Here is a 24,117-nt window from a genome sequence, read left to right on the forward strand (position 1 = left end):
ACGCTGCGGAGTGTCCGCAGCGGAATTTAAGTGAAATTCCGCTATGTGTGAACCCGCCCTTATAGTAGTTATATTCTTGTATATAGAGGCAGTATTATAGTAGTTATATTCTTGTATGTAGGAGCAGTATTATAGTAGTTATATTCTTGTATATAGTCGGCAGTATTATAGTAGTTATATTCTTGTATATAGGGGGCAGTATTATAGTAGTTATATTCTTGTATATAGGAGCAGTATTATAGTAGTTATATTCTTGTATATAGGAGCAGTATTATAGTAGTTATATTCTTGTATATAGGGGGCAGTATTATAGTAGTTATATTCTTGTATATAGGGGCAGTATTATAGTAATTATATACTTGTATATAAGAGCAGTATTATAGTAGTTATATTCTTGTATATAGGGAGCAGTATTATAGTAGATATATTATTGTATATAGGAGGCAGTATTATAGTAGTTATATTCTTGTACATAGGGGCAGTATTATAGTAGTTATATTCTTGTATATAGGGGCAGTATTATAGTAGTTATATTCTTGTATATAGGGGCAGTATTATAGTAGTTATATTCTTGTATATAGGGGCAGAATTATAGTAGCTATATTCTTGTATATAGGCGGCAGTATTATAGTTGTTATATTCTTGTATATAGGGGCAGTATTATAGTAGTTATATTCTTGTATATAGGAGGCAGTATTATAGTAGTTATATTCTTGTATATAGGGGCAGTATTATAGTAGTTATATTCTTGTACATAGGGGGCAGTATTATAGTAGTTATATTCTTGTATATAGGGGCAGTATTATAGTAGTTATATTCTTGTATATAGGGGCAGTATTATAGTAGTTATATTCTTGTATATAGGGGCAGAATTATAGTAGTTATATTCTTGTATAGAGGAGCAGTATTATAGTAGTTATATTCTTGTATATAGGGGTCAGTATTATAGCAGTTATAGTCTTGTATATAGGGGGCAGTATTATAGTAGTTATATTCTTGTATATAGGGGGCAGTATTATAGTAGTTATATTCTTGTATATAGGTGACAGTATTATAGTAGTTATATTCTTGTATATAGGTGACAGTATTATAGTAGTTATATTCTTGTATATAGGGGCAGTATTATAGTAGTTATATTCTTGTATATAGGAGGCAGTATTATAGTAGTTATATTCTTGTATATAGGGGGCAGTATTATAGTAGTTATATTCTTGTATATAGGAGGCAGTATTATAGTAGTTATATTCTTGTATATAGGGGGCAGTATTATAGTAGTTATATTCTTGTATATAGGGGGCAGTATTATAGTAGTTATATTCTTGTATATAGGAGGCAGTATTATAGTAGTTATATTCTTGTATATAGGGGGCAGTATTATAGTAGTTATATTCTTGTATATAGGGGCAGTATTATAGTAGTTATATTCTTGTATATAGGGGGCAGTATTATAGTAGTTATATTCTTGTATATAGGGGGCAGTATTATAGTAGTTATATTCTTGTATATAGGAGGCAGTATTATAGTAGTTATATTCTTGTATATAGGGGGCAGTATTATAGTAGTTATATTCTTGTATATAGGAGGCAGTATTATAGTAGTTATATTCTTGTATATAGGGGGCAGTATTATAGTAGTTATATTCTTGTATATAAGGGGCAGGATTATAGTAGTTATATCCTTGTATATAGGGGCAGTATTATAGTAGTTATATTCTTGTATATAGGAGCAGTATTATAGTAGTTATATTCTTGTATATAGGGGGCAGTATTATAGCAGTTATATTCTTGTATATAGGGGCAGTAGTATAGTAGTTATATTCCTGTATATAGGGGGGCAGTAGTATAGTAGTTATATTCTTGTATATAGGGGCAGTAGTATAGTAGTTATATTCTTGTATATAAGAGCAGTATTATAGTAGTTATATTCTTGTATATAGGGGCAGTATTATAGTAGTTATATTCTTGTATATAGGAGCAGTTACACCCTAGAATTCTTAAAGAGCTTAGTTCAGTTATTTCTGTCCCCCTTTTCATAATATTCAGAGAATCTCTAGTGACTGGTATAGTGCCAAGGGACTGGCGCAGGGCAAATGTGGTGCCTATTTTCAAAAAGGGCTCTAGGTCTTCCCCGGGTAATTATAGACCAGTAAGCTTAACATCCATCGTGGGGAAAATGTTTGAGGGGCTATTGAGGGACTATATACAGGATTATGTGACAATAAATAGCATTATAAGTGACAGCCAGCACGGTTTTACTAAGGACAGAAGTTGTCAAACTAACCTAATCTGTTTTTATGAAGAGGTGAGCAGAAGCCTAGACAGAGGGGCCGCTGTGGATTTAGTGTTTTTAGACTTTGCAAAGGCATTTGACACTGTCCCCCATAGACGCCTAATGGGTAAATTAAGGACTATAGGTTTAGAAAATATAGTTTGTAATTGGATTGAGAATTGGCTCAAGGACCGTATCCAGAGGGTTGTGGTCAATGATTCCTTCTCTGAATGGTCCCCGGTTATAAGTGGTGTACCCCAGGGTTCAGTGCTGGGACCACTATTATTCAACTTATTTATTAATGATATAGAGGAAGGGATTAATAGCACTATTTCTATTTTTGCAGATGACACCAAGCTATGTAATATAGTTCAGACTATGGAAGATGTTCATGAATTACAGGCAGATTTAAACAAACTAAGTGTTTGGGCGTCCACTTGGCAAATGAAGTTTAATGTAGATAAATGTAAAGTTATGCATCTTGGTACCAACAACCTGCATGCATCATATGTCCTAGGGGGCGCTACACTGGCGGATTCACTTGTTGAGAAGGATCTGGGTGTACTTGTAAATCATAAACTCAATAACAGCATGCAGTGTCAATCAGCTGCTTCAAAGGCCAGCAGGATATTGTCGTGTATTAAAAGAGGCATGGACTCGCGGGACAGGGATGTAATATTACCACTTTACAAAGCATTAGTGAGGCCTCATCTAGAATATGCAGTTCAGTTCTGGGCTCCAGTTCATAGAAAGGATGCCCTGGAGTTGGAAAAAATACAAAGAAGAGCAACGAAGCTAATAAGGGGCATGGAGAATTTAAGTTATGAGGAAAGATTGAAAGAATTAAACCTATTTAGCCTTGAAAAAAGAAGACTAAGGGGGGACATGATTAACTTATATAAATATATTAATGGCACATACAAAAAATATGGTGAAATCCTGTTCCTTGTAAAACCCCCTCAAAAAACAAGGGGGCGCTCCCTCCGTCTGGAGAAAAAAAGGTTCAAGCTGCAGAGGCGACAAGGCTTCTTTACAGTGAGAACTGTGAATTTATGGAATAGCCTACCGCAGGAGCCGTCACAGCAGGGACAGGAGATGCTGCAAAAAAGGGTTAGATAATTTCCTAGAACAAAAAAATATTAGCTCCTATGTGTAGAAATTTTTCCTTCCCTTTTCCCTTCCCTTGGTTGAACTTGATGGACATGTGTCTTTTTTCAGCCGTACTAACTATGTAACTACTATGTAATATTATAGTAGTTATATTCTTGTATATAGGAGCAGTATTATAGTAGTTATATTCTTGTATATAGGGGCAGTATTATAGTAGTTATATTCTTGTATATAGGGGCAGTATTATAGTAGTTATATTCTTGTATATAGGAGCAGTATTATAGTAGTTATATACTTGTATATAGGGGCAGTATTATAGTAGTTATATTCTTGTATATAGGGGCAGTATTATAGTAGTTATATTCTTGTATATAGGGGGCAGTATTATAGTAGTTATATTCTTGTATATAGGGGCAGTATTATAGTAGTTATATTCTTGTATATAGGGGCAGTATTATAGTAGTTATAGTCTTGTATATAGGAGCAGTATTATAGTAGTTATATTCTTGTATATAGGGGCAGTATTATAGTAGTTATATTCTTGTATATAGAGGCAGTATTATAGTAGTTATATTCTTGTATATAGGGGCAGTATTATAGTAGTTATAGTCTTGTATATAGGAGCAGTATTATAGTAGTTATATTCCTGTATATAGGGGCAGTATTATAGTAGTTATATTCTTGTATATAGGAGCAGTATTATAGTAGTTATATTCTTGTATATAGGAGCAGTATTATAGTAGTTATATTCCTGTATATAGGGGCAGTATTATAGTAGTTATATTCTTGTATATAGGAGCAGTATTATAGTAGTTATATTCTTGTATATAGGAGCAGTATTATAGTAGTTATATTCTTGTATATAGGAGCAGTATTATAGTAGTTATATTCTTGTATATAGGGGCAGTATTATAGTAGTTATATTCTTGTATATAGGAGCAGTATTATAGTAGTTATATTCTTGTATATAGGGGCAGTATTGTAGTAGTTATATTCTTGTATATAGGAGCAGTATTATAGTAGTTATATTCTTGTATATAGGGGGCAGTATTGTAGTAGTTATATTCTTGTATATAGGGGGCAGTATTATAGTAGTGATATTCTTGTATACAGGAGCAGTATTATAGTAGTTATATTCTTGTATATAGGGAGCAGTATTATAGTAGTTATATTCTTGTATATAGGGGGCAGTATTATAGTAGTGATATTCTTGTATATAGGAGCAGTATTATAGTAGTTATATTCTTGTATATAGGGGGCAGTATTATAGTAGTTATAATCTTGTATATAGGAGCAGTATTCTAGTAGTTATATTCCTGTATATAGGAGCAGTATTATAGTAGTTATATTCTTGTATATAGGAGCAGTATTATAGTAGTTATATTCTTGTATATAGGAGCAGTATTATAGTAGTTATATTCTTATATATAGGGGCAGTATTATAGTAGTTATATTCTTGTATATAAGGGGCAGTATTATAGTAGTTATATTCTTGTATATAGGGGGCAGTATTATAGTAGTTATATTCTTGTATATAGGGGCAGTATTATAGTAGATATATTCTTGTATATAGGAGGCAGTATTATAGTAGTTATATTCTTGTATATAGGAGCAGTATTATAGTAGTTATATTCTTGTATATAGGGGCAGTATTATAGTAGTTATATTCTTGTATATAGGGAGCAGTATTATAGTAGGTATATTCTTGTATATAGGAGCAGTATTATAGTAGTTATATTCCTGTATATAGGGGCAGTATTATAGTAGTTATATTCTTGTATATAGGAGCAGTATTATAGTAGTTATATTCCTGTATATAGGGGCAGTATTATAGTAGTTATATTCTTGTATATAGGGGCAGTATTATAGTAGTTATATTCCTGTATATAGGAGCAGTATTATTGCAGTTATATTCTTGTATATAGGGGCAGTATTATAGTAGTTATATTCGTGTATATAGTGGCAGTATTATAGTAGTTATATTCTTGTATATAGGGGCAGTATTATAGTAGTATAATAGTATTATAGTAGTTATACTCATGTATATAGGGGCAGAAGGGAAACGTAGCAATGCACAGTTCTTACTTAAATCAATAGGCTTTCCTTGTAATGCACTGACGCGTTGGGTCCTCCAGAGCCTAAAATGGGAATAGGAATTTGAAAATGGGTTTTCTCAATCAAACAAACCACAATTGTGTGTCTGACATCGGCCGCGTGCAAGAAGGGAAACCTCCCGGGAGACTTGTAGTCAGAGAAATTATTTACGTCCGGCTTTTTACTTAATGCAAAAGTCAATAGCGGCACAACTTCCCAGCTTCTCAATAGCGGCACTGACGGGATCTCTTTTTTCTTTTTTTCATTTTATTTTTCTCTGTACAAATGGCCAAAGCAGAATCCATCCTGATCCCAAGTCCCCTTTAAAATAAGCCCTAAACATTAGGTCTATGTCGACTAGATAAAAAATGTCAAGACCTAAAAAGGTAAAGAAACGGCTGTTCTGCAACTGTGCTTGCGGTCAGTGAATCAAAGTATTTATGGTTTAACCCCTTAATGACCGCCGATACGTCTTTTTACGGCGGTCATTAGTGGGCTTTATTCTAGAGCGCCGCCAAACTACGTCGCTGCATTAGAATAAAGTAAACAGAGCAGGGAGCCGTGAAATCTCCCTGCTCTCAGCTGCCAGAAGCAGCTGAGGGCTGGGGGCGTCCCTGCTCTGCCGGGTGAGATCGATATTAGTATCGATCTCACCTGTTTAACCCTTCAGATGCGGTGCGCAATAGCGAGCACCGCATCTGAATGGTTTTGGAGAGAGGGAGGGGGGGGGAGGAGCTCCCTCTCATCTCACTGACACCCGGCGATAAAATCGCCGAGTGTCTGTGTCTTCTATGGCAGCCGGGGGTCTAATAAAGACCCCCAGGTCTGCCTGGAGCGAATGCCTGCTAGATCATGCCGCAGGCATGACCTAGCAGATGCCTGTCCGTTTTAAACGGACAGGCAGTAATACACTGCAATACAAAAGTATTGCAGTGTATTATAATAGCGATCGGAGGATAGTGAAGTCCCCTAGTGGAACTAGTAAAAAAGTAAAAAAAGTTTAATAAAGTTAATAAAAAAAAAAAAGTGAAAAAAAAAAAATGAAAAACCCACTTTTTCCCCTTACAAAATGCTTTACTATTAAAAAAAACTACAATAAAGCAAAAAAGTTACACATATTTGGTATCGTCGCGTCCGTAACGACCCCGACTATAAAGCTGTTACATTATTTAACCCGCACTGTGAACGCCGTAAAAAATAAAATAAAAAACAATGGAAAAATTGCTGTTTTCTGTTAATCCTGACTTAAAAAAAATGTGATAGAAAGTGATCAAAAAGTCGCATCTACTCTCAAATGGTACCAATAAAAACTGCAAGTCGTCCCGCAAAAAACAAGACCTTATACAGCTATGCCGACGCAAAAATAAAAAAAAGTTACAGCTCTTCGAATGTGACAATGGAAAAATGTAAAAAATGGCTTGGACATTAGGGCCCAGAATGCAAGCAGGGCGGAAGGGGTTAAATTCAGAGATCGAAAATCAACAGTCCTAATCATTCTCACAGCTGAGGTTTTGCTACAATTGCATCCAGTCTATCCAAACCATCATTCAAACACATTAGCAGCACAAATCTCTCTCTCTCTCTCCTGTCCGGATTGTTTGCTACAATGTATCAGTGCAGGTAAAATGTATCAGTCCAGACTGTTGAGTTCATAGAGTGCGGTCTGCACTGGATACAATTGTAACAAACGTTTTACACCCAGCTTTCTCAGGCTCCTGACCAGTCGATCTGCTTAGCTACACGGTGATACACCCCCACCCGCCAGCCTGGGCTATACGAGTTCAGCGCCACGTTTCGCTTCCTTCGCGTCTCAATTAGATGTGCGAGGCTCGTCCAGAAGCCTCGGGCGCTGCATAAGGCTCCCAGGCACATCTGCGACACAGGGCTCCAGGTTTATCTTTAATATAGGAAGGGGTGGAAGATAACCAGATGGAATATGAAATGCTGCGCAAGCAACCGGCCAGGAGAATCTCATTACTTAAAAAAACTACAGTCTCTTTCCCTCTATTTGCTGCGCAGTTGAATTTTAATTCTATTGTTCCCTGTTATCAGCCATTTCACGCAGACCAAACATACTTCAAAGGGATGTCCAGTCTAATCCCTGCCCCTCATTATCACTACTTTATGTCACTGATATCAACGGCTCCTCCATTCTAAACTCAGGATTTCAGTGTTACTTCCCCTTTAAGACAGAACAATCTATCTCATCCAGACAATGATAGGGTTAACCCACAGCAAGAGTGCGGATTAACCAAGCGGCCAAGAGATGCACATAAGGTTCTTCGTCTGCATCTGTGTGGGAACCCCAGTAGAAACAGTCAGCAAGCTGGTCTATAGACACCCCCTTCCCTAGATATATTAGCTGTGCCCCTTTAATACTGGGTGGGGGGGGGGTTTGATGATTTTTTCCTACATTACATTACTGTACAGCACCTGGTGTAAGGTCGACACGTCCCGAAACGCAGCAGAAAAAGCTCTGTGCGGACACTGAACCAGCAGGGCATGATGGGAGATTTCAGCTCTGAAGCTTGAATGCAGCCGACTTCCCATAGAGTGGATCAATTCATGGGATGACGCAAATGGCAACACTTTGGAGCTACAACGTTGCCATTCCGGGCTCAATTCTCCCCAATCATAACGGGCGAATGAGCATTTCCCGTCCTTCCAATTTATGGAAACAAGGATTTTCCAGAAAAGATGGAAGGGAACGGGGAAGGGAAGGGGGGGGGGGGGCTTGTTGCCCCTCCTCCGGCATCTTCTGGAAATCTTATGAGCTGTATTATGCACTGACCTGGATGTAGCCGTAATGGAGGGAGAGAGGATTAATTTTTAATGCATGAGCTGTAGAGATTCTCTCCACTCGAGGGTTACGGATGGCGGGCGGTATGGGGGAGGGGGGAGATGCCTCTTCCGCTTCGTAGGATATTTATGAATGATATTAATGGGGAGAGGCATCAAACAGCTCAACAACAGACACCGAATCTTCCAGTAACGGCGACTTCCTGTGCTGCGTTCCACATCCGAGCGCCGGTCATCAATACAGAGGGGGCAACGCCCAGGCCGCAAGCTCCATCCAAGTGCAACAATCACCACACAATGAAGAGTCCCACAACTTTATTAAAGCTTGCATTTCACTTCCTCACCATGTAAGATCTCTGCTTGCTTTATAGGAATGGAAGCATTAGTGAAGAGGATAAAACCACGTGCAACTGGCACCGCCGTGTGGCTTGTATGTATCAGAGCCGTCGCTCGTAATCAGCCGCGCACCGGTGACAGTTGGACAGAAGGAGGATTTTGTAAGAATGTTTTCATGCGCTGATAGCAAGCAGAGATCTTGACATTGGTTTGCACTAACTTCTATGGCTGCCAACGGGACTGCCATTTATGCAGTAATGTGGCCGACAATGCTGGGATGTATTTTGTGCCCCATTGTGGTATGTGGTACTGTTGGGGTGGTATTTTGTGCTCCTTGGTGGTATGTGGTACTGTTGGGGTGGTATTTTGTGCTCCTTGGTGGTATGTGGTACTGTTGGGGTGGTATTTTGTGCTCCTTGGTGGTATGTGATACTGTTGGGGAGGTATTTGGTGCTGCTAGGGATTCCGTTCGCATTACATGGTGGTATTTGGTTGGTATGATACGGGCACAGCGCGGTAGCGTTTGTCTGCTGATAAGTCTAGAGTAGAAAACATTGGAGAAGTCCTGGTGCGGACCTCACACATACGTATAAACCCTCCGCCGAGCCCATACCGTGCGGCGTACGTTTTTATGTGGCGTCTGACTGCGCTTCCCTATTTACGGGAAAACCAACGTATTACCAGCCCTGACTGGTGCCAAGAAGGACGCCTGGGATCGTACACTGCGAATGTGAACAGGCCCTGAGAAGTATAAAGTCTGGGTGTAAACAGAAAAGTTCCCATTCCCTGCCAGAAAGCAGGGATCTTGAAAAAGGGTGAAGAATTGAAAAACCAAGAAGTGGCAGATTTACTATTCTTGTTGTGCCAGAATTCAGACATTTGTTGGGCACAACCAATTTAGACAACAGTTTTATTGATTTGCGGCTCACTTGAAAAGGGGTGTGACTTAGTAGAAAGGGGTGTGGTTTAAAATACGCCATACATCGCCTATGGACCACAAAACATTATCTCGTATACCGCACTGTATAAGTGGCCCACAGTATAGGAAATCACAGTATGCTGCCCGTACCTATACATAAAAAAACATATATACATACCGACCCATACCACCACGACGGAGGCCACGCCGGACGCGTTCACGTAACGTCATGTGATGTGAGCCCTACTCTGCAGTCAGCTCTCTCTTTTTAAAGGTTCGGCCGCGCTCTCCTCTGTTCCCATAAACATTTCCCCAGAGTCTCAAGTAAAACAGGTTAAGCCAGAAGGGTCCCGGTAATTATAAAGGAGACGACGGAAGACCCCCCCCCCCCAGAGCCGAAATTACTCCAGAGGTCGTCTGAAAGACAACAAAGGGGCCCCAAACTGCGCATAAAGGGCGGACACATCCGTCACATGACCAAACATCCAGTTGGAGAGAACAGGTTTCCCCTTAACAAGTGCAAACGATTCTCCATCCCCCATTACCAGGACAAAGTTTGGGAGCACAATGACGTTCTATAGTCGGGAGCTCCCGATACAGCGACTCCCTAATACGCCGCCATTACCAGAATCTCCTCTGTAGGTCCCTATAAAACAGAAGCCGCAGGAAAAGGATGATCCCCCCCCCTCCCCCACAGGTGCCTGCCGCCGACTACAGGACGCCATAAACAGCATCCGCAGGAATTCCAGCCCAATGAGGACATCACTATTTATATACAGATCAATTCTCATAAGAATAAAAATGATATCATTGCAATTCCCCCAGAAATCATAAATCTGCAGATCATCTCACTCGTCATTAACCCCGAATACATGAAACGGGAAAGTCGGCAGAAAAAAACCCCATCTATGTAACAGACGAGGGGCGACAACAGCCAATGGTCATATACAGCCCTCACTGACAGAATAGACATTTTCATGGTGATCCACTCGCTCTCTCCTACTGTTCAGACTGCGCAAGTGTCAGTTTCCACAGTTCAGTTCTTGCATTCTATTCATTAGGTCAGAGAAGGGAGTGTCAGACTGTGTGCACTGTGTGTTTAGCTCATCGACTGTCTGAATTGGATACAATTGTGACAAACACTGAACTGTGAGAAGTATTTTATAGCCTCTACATGCTGCCATTTACAGCAAGCAGAGATATTGGAAATGGTGAGGAATCACCTAAGGATATATTTATATATAAGAAAAAAAAAATGCCAAAACTTTTCATCCTATAATTAGAAGACTGGATCTCGCCCCCCTCCCGGATAATATATGGTAGCCCTGCGGACAATATATACATATCTCCATAGTGGGGGGGGGGGGGGTGCTGCAGTCATTATATCGGTGTTGTATCACTATGTGCACAATGCTTACCTGCTGTGCGGCGGAGAGGGGGAGGCTGCGTGCCAGTGTACGCCCGAGACTTCAATCGCTGGCCCTGAGGCAGGGCTAATGTTGACATTATAACCCAGTGTGCCAAAACCGCTCCAACACAGAGCACGTGAAGACTTCAGAACATTAATGAGACGATCGGGCCGGGCTCCGGGGACTGGCGGCCGCTGGTGACGCAGAATGCAGATCCTCTAGACGGGGAGCTCTGGGAATTACACATAGCGACGAAATACAACGAGGCAGCGCAGCAGTTCCGCAGGTGCAGGATCCCTCCCGACGGACATAGCCCTTTAAGAAAAACTTCCCAGAAAAAAATCGGAAATTTACCTGGAAAGTCGCCCTTAAAGGAACGCTCCAGGTAAAACGGATGCGGTGTTGTGCCCAGTGCAGGACCCGGAGGGGAGGAGCATGACAAGAATTCAAAGAGAAGTCATGCTCCGCCCCTTCTGGCCCTGCTCTGGGCACAACACAGCAGCAGTTTTACCTGGAACGTTCCTTTAATAGTCTATTCAGTTGTTTCTTAGTCACCTCCGGTGGCTCCGTGACCTCCCTAATGGCAGGATTTATGCAGTTAAACCCCCCCCCCCACCACCTACATGTCGGTCCTTACTGCAGTCCTGGCATTCTGTTCATGAACAGGATGAACACCACTAGTAGTCCTTCACATATACAGGCAGCTTGGACTGAGCACTACGTGTCATCCACGGCTTGGTAATAGGGGTATAGGTGTGGGGGGGGGGGGGACTGATAACTGCAGAACAATAGCGGGCAATCTGCCAGTGTATATACATATATACCTATAAACAACGGCTCTGTTGCCAAAACTTGTGTCACGTTTTCCCATTTAAACCGTAAACTGAACAGGCAGCAGCGCTGAGTCATCGCAGGAGACGCCAAAGATTTGGAGCGGAGCAAGACGAGGCCCAGGGTGAAGCAGCGAGCGAAGATTTCACAATGCAGATCATTGTGCCTGAAGTGAGGGCGTTCAAGACCATCGCAAAACTCTGCCCACATCGAGGCCCCACCCACTTACCGAGGCCACGCCCCATCACCGGGCCCCTCCCTCAATCTCTGCGTGGCACTTATCAGATTAATCTTCTCGCTGGAGGTTTAGTTACTTGGTAATTTATAATCCTTCTTATACACAGCAGCAAATCTGAACAAGCAGAGCTGCAGGGTAAAGCATGGGGGGTGGACAGGGTTGCAGCCTGGACGAATAGGGAACTCACAAAGCTTAAAGGGTAACAACTTTACAAAAAAAAAACAAAAAAAACTTTCATAGTGACATGTCAGAAGTTTTGATCCTGGGGTTCCGAGCACAGACCCTCACCGATTGGGAAAGCGCTGTGCTGCGAGGAAAGCCGACCAGAAACGAAGCGGCACAATGCTAATCTGAGCGCTTCCGACGCTTCGTTTTAGCAATCAGTGGGGTCTCAGTGCTTGGCCCCCAGGATCAAAACTTCTGACATGTCAAAAGTTTTTTAAAAGTCTAGTTACCCTTTAATCATTTAGAACGAAAATTTCTACTATACTTTGTTTTTCAAAATCTCCGATTGCTGTCAGTGAAAAAAAAGCAATCAGTTACATCCAGAAACAAAAAAAAAAAAACATCCAAATTGGATAGAATTGTATCAAGTCTAGACAATCCTCCGTGAGATAAACACCGTAGCAGCACAAGTGTCTCTCCTGTGCTGATCATTTGCTACAATGTATCAGTCTGGATTGCAGGCTCCTTACTTTCCAGAGGATTGTCTAGACTGGATACAATTGTATCAAACCTTTATCTGTGAGCATTATTAGGCCCGGACCAGTTTTCAGCCCCTGGCTCTAAACAAGAATGCCCCCCTCCCGTTCACTGACAGCAAGCAGAGATGTTTAAAATAGTAAGAAATTGGAACGCAAAAAGTATATTAGAAAGGTGCAGAATTTTTTTTTTATAACCCGGACCACTCCTTTACAGTCAGCGATGACTCTCCCGTCATCGTCACTGGAATTATTTGCTTTTGCGTTAATGCTGCGACGTCATTGCCCCACCCCGTCCCTTCCATCTGCTCCGATCACTGATATCAGCAGAGCTGAATATTCCCAAGGCAAATATTTACCAGCAGCTCTGCCGAAATAAAGATCATAGGTGACAAAAGACAAAACACCATCCGTCAGCGCAAATGGCAGCCGGAGAGCCAATGTGATTGGCCGACAGATGCCGGGCACCACGCGTTACTGTGCCAGCCTTGGTTCATCTCAGCTACTCTTTATATATCAGCAGATCTACAAGTCCGAGCTTGTTCGGGTTCTGGCAGGGCGGCGGGTATAAAGTAAATGGCGCAACAGCTGCAGTCGGGCAGGAGCGGGCAGCGGAGGCTGCACATCCCCCGCTCATCATCATCCTATTAAAGGGGATTTCTTGTTTCATATCAATCGTATAAGAAGAAGTTCTGCCACTTGCTAACAGTTCGTGTTTCAATTTTGCACCATTTGTAAGATCTCTGCTTGCTGCCAGCGAAATGGAACACTCATTTACATCAAGGCTGAAAATCTACCGTCACGATTCGTCGCAGCGGCCCCAGGTCCATTAAGAAATGAAGCCAGGACGCTAATGCGAACAGAGCCTTAGGCCTGCTTACACAGCTGCAGTTTGCTGCAATGTATCAGTGTAGGAAATGCTTTCTGAGATAAACTCAACAAAAATCTGTCTCCTGTCCTGGAAGCCTCATGGCGCGATAATAAAAGGGTTGTTAAAAATGTGGCTTCATCGTTCCAGAAACAGCGCCACCCTTGTGCATTGGCTAGGTCTGGTACTGCAGCTTAGTCCTATTCCGGTCCCATACAAATGAAAAAGTTTGGACTACAATACCATACCCAGCCACTGGACCAGGGTGGCGCTGTTTGTGGAGGAAAGCAGTCATATTTTTCTTATCTCCTTTGACCGCTTTTTGGAATTGCTATTTAAGCATTTCTTTTCATCCGGCATCCGATAATCCGGCACTGGTGAAACGACTCGACCAGAGAGAGAATAAGCAGATTGATCCAATAAGACTGGAAAACCGACTCACAGACACGGCAGAAAAATGGAGACGACGTTACAGTCGCAATTCCTCCAGGGGCCCGGCGCTGGCACAACAGATCGATGGCACAATCTTATCTACATCATCAGTTACATAGAAAACCCTGGCAACCCTCCCGGGGGAGCCGGCCGCCAGCCACAGATCTAGAGAGAAATCAATGAGCGCTGCTGCGCGCGGAGGAACGATCCTCAGATAACTCTGCCGAGAAGTAACCGAACCCGCAGCCCAGCACACTGTAACGTCCCCTGCAGCTCCACAAGTAGCTCACCTGCCGTCTACAGCACCAGAGCTGACAAGTCCCAGGGGGCCAACGAGAAACGGCGTAACATTTTGGGTTGTATCCTATGAAAGTTCTTCCTGACGGGCCACAAATGGCTCTGAAGACTACGAACTTGACTACATCTGCTGCATTTTTCGCCAGCAGCCAATGAGCGCCGCGGGCAAAAACTGCCACGAAAGACGCGATCTGCCTCCTATCGATGTCAATGGGAGGTCAGAGGCAGAAAGGCCCGAAGAAAGGGCTTGTTGCTTATTTTTCCCGCGAGCGTCTAACGCCCCCGTCTCCCATTGAATTCAATGGGATGTGATTTCAGGTGTTTTTTGGTGCCTTTTCCAACAGTTTCCGCGTCAAAAATAGCGCCAAAATACTCTGTGTGAACTAGCCCTTACAATTCCTTCAGGAATTTTGAGGCAGATTTTGACCTGCTCGTGCTTTTTTGAGGACTGCGGGTAAAAAAAAAAATGCAACGAAAGACGCGTTTTCTGCCTCCCATTGGATTTCAATGGGAGGTCAGAGGCCGAAGCGCGGCAAGAACGGAAAAGCAGCTTTTTCTTCCCGCGAGCAGCTAAGAGACGCTCGGGAAGAAAAAGGCCTCCGCTTCCCATTGAAATGACTTGGAGGCGATTTCTGTACTTTTTTGGCACCAATTCCGACACGGTTTCAGCGTCAAAATCAGGGCCACAAAATTCAGTGTGAACTGGGCCTTACCATTCCCCTCTACGGGAGCGAGACAAAAAACTCGCAGGTTTCCCAATGATATTACACGATTTGAATTGCACAAACTTTTTGTGACCGGGATCAATATTTTTAAAACTTGAAGCCACGTGTAGTCGAGAAGACGGCGGCTCTAACCTTCCTCCGCTTGTATCGGCCCGCGTAGGAATTTCATACCCTCAGGGCGGCTATTAGATTTTCTTTTATGTTCACATACCCTGAGCCGCTGCGTCCCGAAGCAGAACGAGGAGTCGTGTCGTAGAAATGAGGTAAAGGTAACACGGGAATAACAAAAGGTTACGAGGTCGCAGCCCTCCTGGGTCGCAGCCGGCCCACGTGTTTCCTTAGTACGTGGCCCTGGCTAGAAGGCGATACTAGTTTCACATCTCATAGGGCAGATCTTGCGAGGCCTTAAATTGTGTGATCTAATTTTTTTCCTCCAAAAACTAAACGGCCAATGACGTTCATCGTTGGCTACTGCTTTCCTCCAAATGTGACCGTTGAGCGACTTCTCAGTTCTAAGCCAAACTGGAAGCAAACTGAGCATTTCGAGTCTCAATTCAGTATAAAACGGATGTTGATTTGGGTTCCCGTGAGTTTTTAAATTGTTAAATAAGTTTTTGGAACTTTTTGAAAAAAAAAAAAAAAAAGGCTTCCCCCCCCTTCGGGGCCTCACAAGATCAACAATGGGGGTGCGGCAGAGCTGAACGGATTACAAACCTGTTCGCAAGGTGTAAAGTGAGTGTGCGCTGCGGAGCGGGGAGTTTGCGGCAGCGCCGGTCTCTTGGCCGCTCGTGGTCAGAACCATTATTTAAATGGCAGTGGAGAAGTAATACATTCACAGAAATTATATAAAGGCCATTGGGGGAGGGGGAGCAAAACAGAAAATCTGAGCAGAAGCGAGAACTCCCTCCCACAATACATCTGTGCCGGAGAACAGAAGCCGAAATAGACAGCGAGAAAGTGTGAAGAGATAAGACAGGAACGGGCAGTGTGTGGGATATGTGAGAACTCCGCACAGGACGGTAGACAAGTAGATACAGGGGTGTGAGTACTTATACAATTCCCTTGTAGATAAGAAAAGGCTTCAATATTGCAACCACTGATCAACGTCCAAGTCACAGATGTATGTATATATAATATTCACAGAAATGTGAGTCACTGTGTACATACATTACTTATCCTGTACTGGTCCTCAGTTACATCCTGTATTATACTCCAGAGCTGCACTCACTATTCTGCTGGTGGAGTCACGGTGTACATACATTACATTACTTATCCTGTACTGATCCTGAGTTACATCCTGTATTATACTCCAGAGCTGCACTCACTATTCTGCTGGTGGAGTCACTCTGTACATACATTACATTACTTATCCTGTACTGATCCTGAGTTATATCCTGTATTATACTCCAGAGCTGCACTCACTATTCTGCTGGTGGAGTCAATGTGTACATGCATTACATTACTTATCCTGTACTGATCCTGAGTTATATCCTGTATTATACTCCAGAGCTGCACTCACTATTCTGCTGGTGGAGTCACTGTGTACATACATTACATTACTTATCCTGTACTGATCCTGAGTTACATCCTGTATTATACTCCAGAGCTGCGCTCACTATTCTGCTGGGGGAGTCACTGTGTACATACATTACATTACTTATCCTGTACTGATCCTGAGTTATATCCTGTATTATACTCCAGAGCTGCACTCACTATTCTGCTGGTGGAGTCACTGTGTACATACATTACATTACTTATCCTGTACTGATCCTGAGTTACATCCTGTATTATACTCCAGAGCTGCACTCACTATTCTGCTGGTGGAGTCACTCTGTACATACATTACATTACTTATCCTGTACTGATCCTGAGTTATATCCTGTATTATACTCCAGAGCTGCACTCACTATTCTGCTGGTGGAGTCAATGTGTACATGCATTACATTACTTATCCTGTACTGATCCTGAGTTATATCCTGTATTATACTCCAGAGCTGCACTCACTATTCTGCTGGTGGAGTCACTGTGTACATACATTACATTACTTATCCTGTACTGATCCTGAGTTACATCCTGTATTATACTCCAGAGCTGCGCTCACTATTCTGCTGGGGGAGTCACTGTGTACATACATTACATTACTTATCCTGTACTGATCCTGAGTTATATCCTGTATTATACTCCAGAGCTGCACTCACTATTCTGCTGGTGGAGTCACTGTGTACATACATTACATTACTTATCCTGTACTGATCCTGAGTTATATCCTGTATAAGGCTATGTTCACACGGGGTCTTTTGCCGAGTTTTTTGACGCGGAAACCGCGTCGCAAAACTCGGCAGAAACGGCCCGAGAACGCCTCCCATTGATTTCAATGGGAGGCGTCGGCGTCTTTTTCCCGCGAGCAGTAAAACTGCCTCGCGGGAAAAAGAAGCGACATGCCCTATCTTCGGGCGCTTCCGCGTCCGACCTCCCATTGACTTCAATGGGAGGCAGGAGAAAGCGTGTTTTATGCCCGCGGCGCTCAATGGCCGCGGGCAAAAAACGGCGCGATAATTGCTATTCACACGGAGTATTTTGGGGGAGGAATATCTGCCTCAAAATTCCGTTTGGAGCTTTGAGGCAGATATTCCTCCCCCAAAATACTCCGTGTGAACTTAGCCTTATACTCCAGAGCTGCACTCACTATTCTGCTGGTGGAGTCACTGTGTACATACATTACATTACTTATCCTGCACTGATCCTGAGTTATATCCTGTATTATACTCCAGAGCTGCACTCACTATTCTGCTGGTGGTCACTGTGTACATACATTACATTACTTATCCTGTACTGATCCTGAGTTACATCCTGTATTATACTCCAGAGCTGCACTCAAAATTCTGCTGGTGGAGTCACTGTGTACATACATTACATTACTTATCCTGTACTGATCCTGAGTTACATCCTGTATTATACTCCAGAGCTGCACTCACTATTCTGCTGGTGGAGTCACTGTGTACATACATTACTTATCCTGCACTGATCCTGAGTTACATCCTATATTATACTCCAGAGCTGCACTCACTATTCTGCTGGTGGAGTCGCTGTGTACATACATGACATTACTTATCCTGTACTGATCCTGAGTTACATCCTGTATTATACTCCAGAGCTGCACTCACTATTCTGCTGGTGGAGTCACTGTGTACATACATTACTTATCCTGTACTGATCCTGAGTTACATCCTGTATTATACCCCAGAGCTGCACTCACTATACTGCTGGTGGAGTCACTGTGTACATACAATACATTACTTATCCTGTACTGATCCTGAGTTACATCCTGTATTATACTTCAGAGCTGCTCTCACTATTCTGCTGGTGGAGTCACTGTGTACATACATTACTTATCCTCCTATACTGATCCTGAGTTACATGCTGTATTATACTCCAGAGCTGCACTCACTATTCTGCTGGTGGAGTCACTGTATACATACATTACTTATCCTGTACTGATCCTGAGTTACATCCTGTATTATACTCCAGAGCTGCACTCACTATTCTGCTGGTGGAGTCACTGTGTACATACATTACATTACTTATCCTGTACTGATCCTGAGTTACATCCTGTATTATACTCCAGAGCTGCACTCACTATTCTGCTGGTGGAGTCACTGTGTACATACATTACATTACTTATCCTGTACTGATCCTGAGTTATATCCTGTATTATACTCCAGAGCTGCACTCACTATTCTGCTGGTGGAGTCACTGTATACATACATTACTTATCCTGTACTGATCCTGAGTTACATCCTGTATTATACTCCAGAGCTGCACTCGCTATTCTGCTGGTGGAGTCACTGTGTACACACATTACATTACTTATCCTGTACTGATCCTGAGTTACATCCTGTATTATACTCCAGAGCTGCACTCACTATTCGGCTGGTGGAGTCACTGTGTACATACATTACATTACTTATCCTGTACTGATCCGGAGTTATATCCTGTATTATACTTCAGAGCTACACTCACTATTCTGCTGGTGGAGTCACTGTGTACACACATTACATTACTTATCCTGTACTGATCCTGAGTTATATCCTGTATTATACTCCAGAGCTGCACTCACTATTCTGCTGGTGGAGTCACTGTATACATACATTACTTATCCTGTACTGATCCTGAGTTACATCCTGTATTATACTCCAGAGCTGCTCTCACTATTCTGCTGGTGGAGTCACTGTGTACATACATTACTTATCCTCCTATACTGATCCTGAGTTACATGCTGTATTATACTCCAGAGCTGCACTCACTATTCTGCTGGTGGAGTCACTGTGTACATACATTACATTACTTATCCTGTACTGTGCCTGAGTTACATCCGGTATTATACTCCAGAGCTGCAGTCACTATTCTGCTGGTGGAGTCACTGTGTACATATATTACATTACTTATCCTGTACTGATCCTGAGTTATATCCTGTATTATACTCCAGAGCTGCACTCCGTTAGATTGTGTATAGACACTATAATAGGGGTGGTAATCATGTTTTCTATATTAGACGGCCGCGGGGTCTGGGGGTGAAGAGGACAATTCCCAGGATTCTTAGGATGTAAATTATATCCTAGCTCTGATGATTAGAGAATTGTATAATAATGAGAATCGCTTCACAAATTAGTTTTGTATAATGAGCCGCATACAGTACGAGGGTCCATATCAGATTATGGAGCGGGAACTGCCAAGTGACGGGGGGGGGGGGGGGGGCACACACTTAATAAAGGACGTTGTGCTGCTGTGACAGGTTCTCTAAAACGATATCAACCCAAACCAATATAAAATCCAATTTACTGCCCATCAAACATGTGTAACACTTGTTCCCCTGCCTTATTCCCGTGAGGAGAGATCATGGATTGACAATCCAGGTCACCTCCTCTGTCCCCCATGACAACACTTCTTGTCCAACGCTCTGGTAGTTCAGAGTACCCTTACATAACTGCCACTTGTCAAAGCAGTTAGGACGGGGATGTTAATTGGACTAAGCTGGACTATCAGTGTACGACAGGAAGTATTGTCATGGGGTTACTGGATCTTCAATCAATGATATCTCCTTACAGGAATAAGATCGAGAAAAGGGGTTTTCAACTATTTAATGTGCATTAAATGGGCTTTAATAAAAATGTCCGACCGTTCCCCTCTGAGACAAACAGTCTTATAACCGCAACTAAAAATAGGAGGTAATAAATATGGCGTGAGACAGGGAAGGTCCCGATGTATTTTATCAGGCGGATTTATTGTCCTAAGACAAATACGAAAACCACTCCCAGGACCCTGACCTTCAAGGTATGTTCACCACGCAGCGAGCCTCATACCTCACCCTGCAGGACACACACCCTCCTATAGATTATATATGGGGCACATATCAAACGATCACCCGTGATTCAGCAGCCAGCGCCAAAAGAGTCCTCTGACCGGATGGAAACGACACCCCATAAAGGGCAACTCCCCCAAAATATAGGTCTCGTGTCACTTTATTAAAAATTCACCAATATGGTTGGTGTGAGGGCTCGGACGGGGGTCCTAACCCAGCTTTTCTAGAACCCTGTCCGGACAGGAATTGATGTGTAAGGAGGAGACGGGTCATGCCCCATTGAATTCAATTATTTCCGCAGCATAAATCGCCGTGATGTGGATTAAAATGCCGCACCGCAGGTCAATTTGGGAACGTTTTTTCTGCGTTTTTTTTTTACGCAGCGTGGATGAGATTTGTTCAAACTCTGCTGCCGATTCTCCACCATGAAATCCGTGGCGGAAAAATCCGGTTTACGCTGCGTGCGAACCCGGCCTAGATGAGCAGTCACGGGATCAGGTTTATTGGTGAATTCCTGTGAGCTAATACTCATCATAGCTGTGCAGGTGGAGTAGCATCAGTGCAGCCTCCATCTTAGTGGCTGACAAGACGATCCCATGACCCGACGCTGCTGATGGAAAAACACAACTTTACAGCGGAAGGCGAGTTAAAAATTATCACCGAGACGCGAATTAGATTTCCGAAACCAGTTAATGGATAACTACAAAGAGCGAACCTGCAGGACACGAACGAGCGAGTTTATCAGAGCGCAGCGGCACCAGCAGAGTAGTGAGTGCAGCTCTGGAGTATAATACAGGATGTAACTCAGGATCAGTACAGGATAAGTAATGTATGTACACAGTGACTTCACCAGCAGAATAGTGAGTGCAGCTCTGGAGTATAATACAGGATGTAACTCAGGATCAGTACAGGATAAGTAATGTAATGTATGTACACAGAGACTCCACCAGCAGAATAGTGAGTGCAGCTCTGGAGTATAATACAGGATGTAACTCAGGATCAGTACAGGATAAGTAATGTAATGTATGTACACAGTGACTCCACCAGCAGAATAGTGAGTGCTGCTCTGGAGTATAATACAGGATGTAACTCAGGATCAGTACAGGATAAGTAATGTATGTACACAGTGACTCCACCAGCAGAATAGTGAGTGCTGCTCTGGAGTATAATACAGGATGTAACTCAGGATCAGTACAGGATAAGTAATGTAATGTATGTACACAGTGACACCACCAGCAGAATAGTGAGTGCAGCTCTGGAGTATAATACAGGATATAACTCAGGATCAGTACAGGATAAGTAATGTATGTACACAGTGACTCCACCAGCAGAATAGTGAGCGTAGCTCTGGAGTATAATACAGGATGTAACTCAGGATCAGTACAGGATAAGTAATGTAATGTATGTACACAGTGACTCCACCAGCAGAATAGGGAGTGCAGCTCTGGAGTATAATACAGGATGTAACTCAGGATCAGTACAGGATAAGTAATGTATGTACACAGTGACTCCACCAGCAGAATAGTGAGTGCAGCTCTGGAGTATAATACAGGATGTAACTCAGGATCAGTACAGGATAAGTAATGTAATGTATGTACACAGTGACTCCACCAGCAGAATAGGGAGTGCAGCTCTGGAGTATAATACAGGATGTAACACAGGATCAGTACAGGATAAGTAATATAATGTATGTACACAGTGACTCCACCAGCAGAATAGTGAGTGCAGCTCTGGAGTATAATACAGGATGTAACTCAGGATCAGTACAGGATGATTAGTAATGGAATGTATGTACACAGTGACTCCACCAGCAGAATAGTGAGTGCAGCTCTGGAGTATAATACAGGATGTAACACAGGATCAGTACAGGATGATTAGTAATGGAATGTGTGTACTCAGTGACTCCGCTGTTTATATAGGATAATTCTCTGTGTAATGTAGTGTTCAGGAGGATGCAGGGATGATCAGAATCTCTGTTGACCTTCTGTGTAATTCAGGGCACACGTCGGGTGAGGTAGATATGCGGTGACGTGTGAGCAGTAGGGACATGAATCACGGTAGAGGAATGGCAGGATAGGACGTGCCCGCACCGTGCAGGATGTGATGACGGGAGGGTAGGAGACAATCTGACATGGAGGACAATACACAGGATGTGGGAGGACAGAAAGTACCGCCATCATTGTATAACTGGTCAGCGTTACCGCTCAGGGATCTTGGAAAGCTGAGTGTCTGGAGAAGTTGAAGATGTAATGACGGCCATATTGGAGGTCAAGGATCTCCCAAGCACCAGTATTCAGTGTAGGCCACATTGTTCGGGGTCAGTATTACGGACAATTGTTAGGGGGGGGGGCTCTGTCACTTCCGGAGAATATTAGCAGAAAAAGTTACAAAGCAGTTTACACGCCCCGAAGTACAAGAGCCGTAGTACCCCACATCAAACTGCGGGGGGGGGAGGGAGTACAGTGCACGCATCACACCGGAACGGGGGGGGGGGGGGGGGGGGGGGGGGTTTGGGGGGGGGGGGGGTTGTTCAGTCCACACATCACACTGCACCGGGGGGGGGTACAGTCCACACATCACACTGCACCGGGGGGGGGGTACAGTCCACACATCACACTGCACCGGGGGGGGGGGGGGGTACAGTCCACACATCACACTGCACGGAGGGGGGGGGGTAGTCCACACATCACACTGCACGGGGGGGGGGGTACAGTCCACACATCACACTGCACGGGGGGGGGTACAGTCCACACATCACACTGCACCGGGGGGGGGGGGGGGTACAGTCCACACATCACACTGCACGGAGGGGGGGGGGTAGTCCACACATCACACTGCACGGGGGGGGGGGTACAGTCCACACATCACACTGCACGGGGGGGGGTACAGTCCACACATCACACTGCACGGGGCGGGGGTACAGTCCACACATCACACTGCACGGGGGGGGGGGGTACAGTCCACACATCACACTGCACGGGGGGGGGGGGGGTACAGTCCACAGATCACACTGCACGGGGGGGGTACAGTCCACACATCACACTGCACGGGGGGGGGGTACAGTCCACACATCACACTGCACGGGGGGGGGGGGTACAGTCCACACATCACACTGCACGGGGGGGGGGGGGGGGGGTTGATTCTTCCTCGAGGATTTGGGGCCCCACACATCACATCCGGTAAGGTTCGGAGCCGATCACACTATAAACATTAGACTTGTCCGCACTCCGCTATATACAGGAGGCGGAATATGAGGCACAACCGCGGACACTTCCCCGCCCTCCGCAAACCGTTATACGAATCCCGTTACCTGAGGCCACAGCTGCCAGCACCGACCTCCGGGGGCCCGGGACTTCTCCTGTCTCCCCCCACCCCCAGCAGCCGGGAGGGAGTGCAGCCCCCGATCACGTGTTCCAGCTCAGGGTCGCCAGCGGGCGGAGCTATGGGGGATTCCAGTCACATGTGCAGCGCCCCCTGTACCACGTGACGGGCGCGACATCCTCACCAAACCATGTGATGGCGGCATCACCGGTTGCTATAGTAACTCATTATAGGCGCCCCCTCCCCATTACTTGTCCATTGACCCTGACCTGTGTATTCTACAGTGCCTGGTACCAGACAGTATCACACATGAGAGGCTTAGATACATACCAGACGGTATCACACATGAGAGGCTTAGATACATACCAGACAGTATCACACATGAGGGGCTTAGATACATACCAGACAGT

General features: G+C 43.8%; 1 protein-coding gene across 1 annotated transcript in view; it reads right to left on the reverse strand.

The window, feature by feature from the left end:
• The window catches only part of LOC142662277 (beta-1,4-galactosyltransferase 3-like), a 51,065-nt gene extending 27,191 nt beyond the window's left edge, over positions 1-23,874 (reverse strand). The window contains exon 1 of the mRNA XM_075840410.1: positions 23,697-23,874. The gene's annotated coding sequence lies outside the window, so the exon portion shown is untranslated. The remainder of the gene's footprint in view (positions 1-23,696) is intronic.
• Between the last annotated feature and the right edge of the window lie 243 nt (positions 23,875-24,117).

This window comes from Rhinoderma darwinii, chromosome 10 (genome assembly GCF_050947455.1).
Source record: "Rhinoderma darwinii isolate aRhiDar2 chromosome 10, aRhiDar2.hap1, whole genome shotgun sequence".
Taxonomy (NCBI): domain Eukaryota; kingdom Metazoa; phylum Chordata; class Amphibia; order Anura; family Rhinodermatidae; genus Rhinoderma; species Rhinoderma darwinii.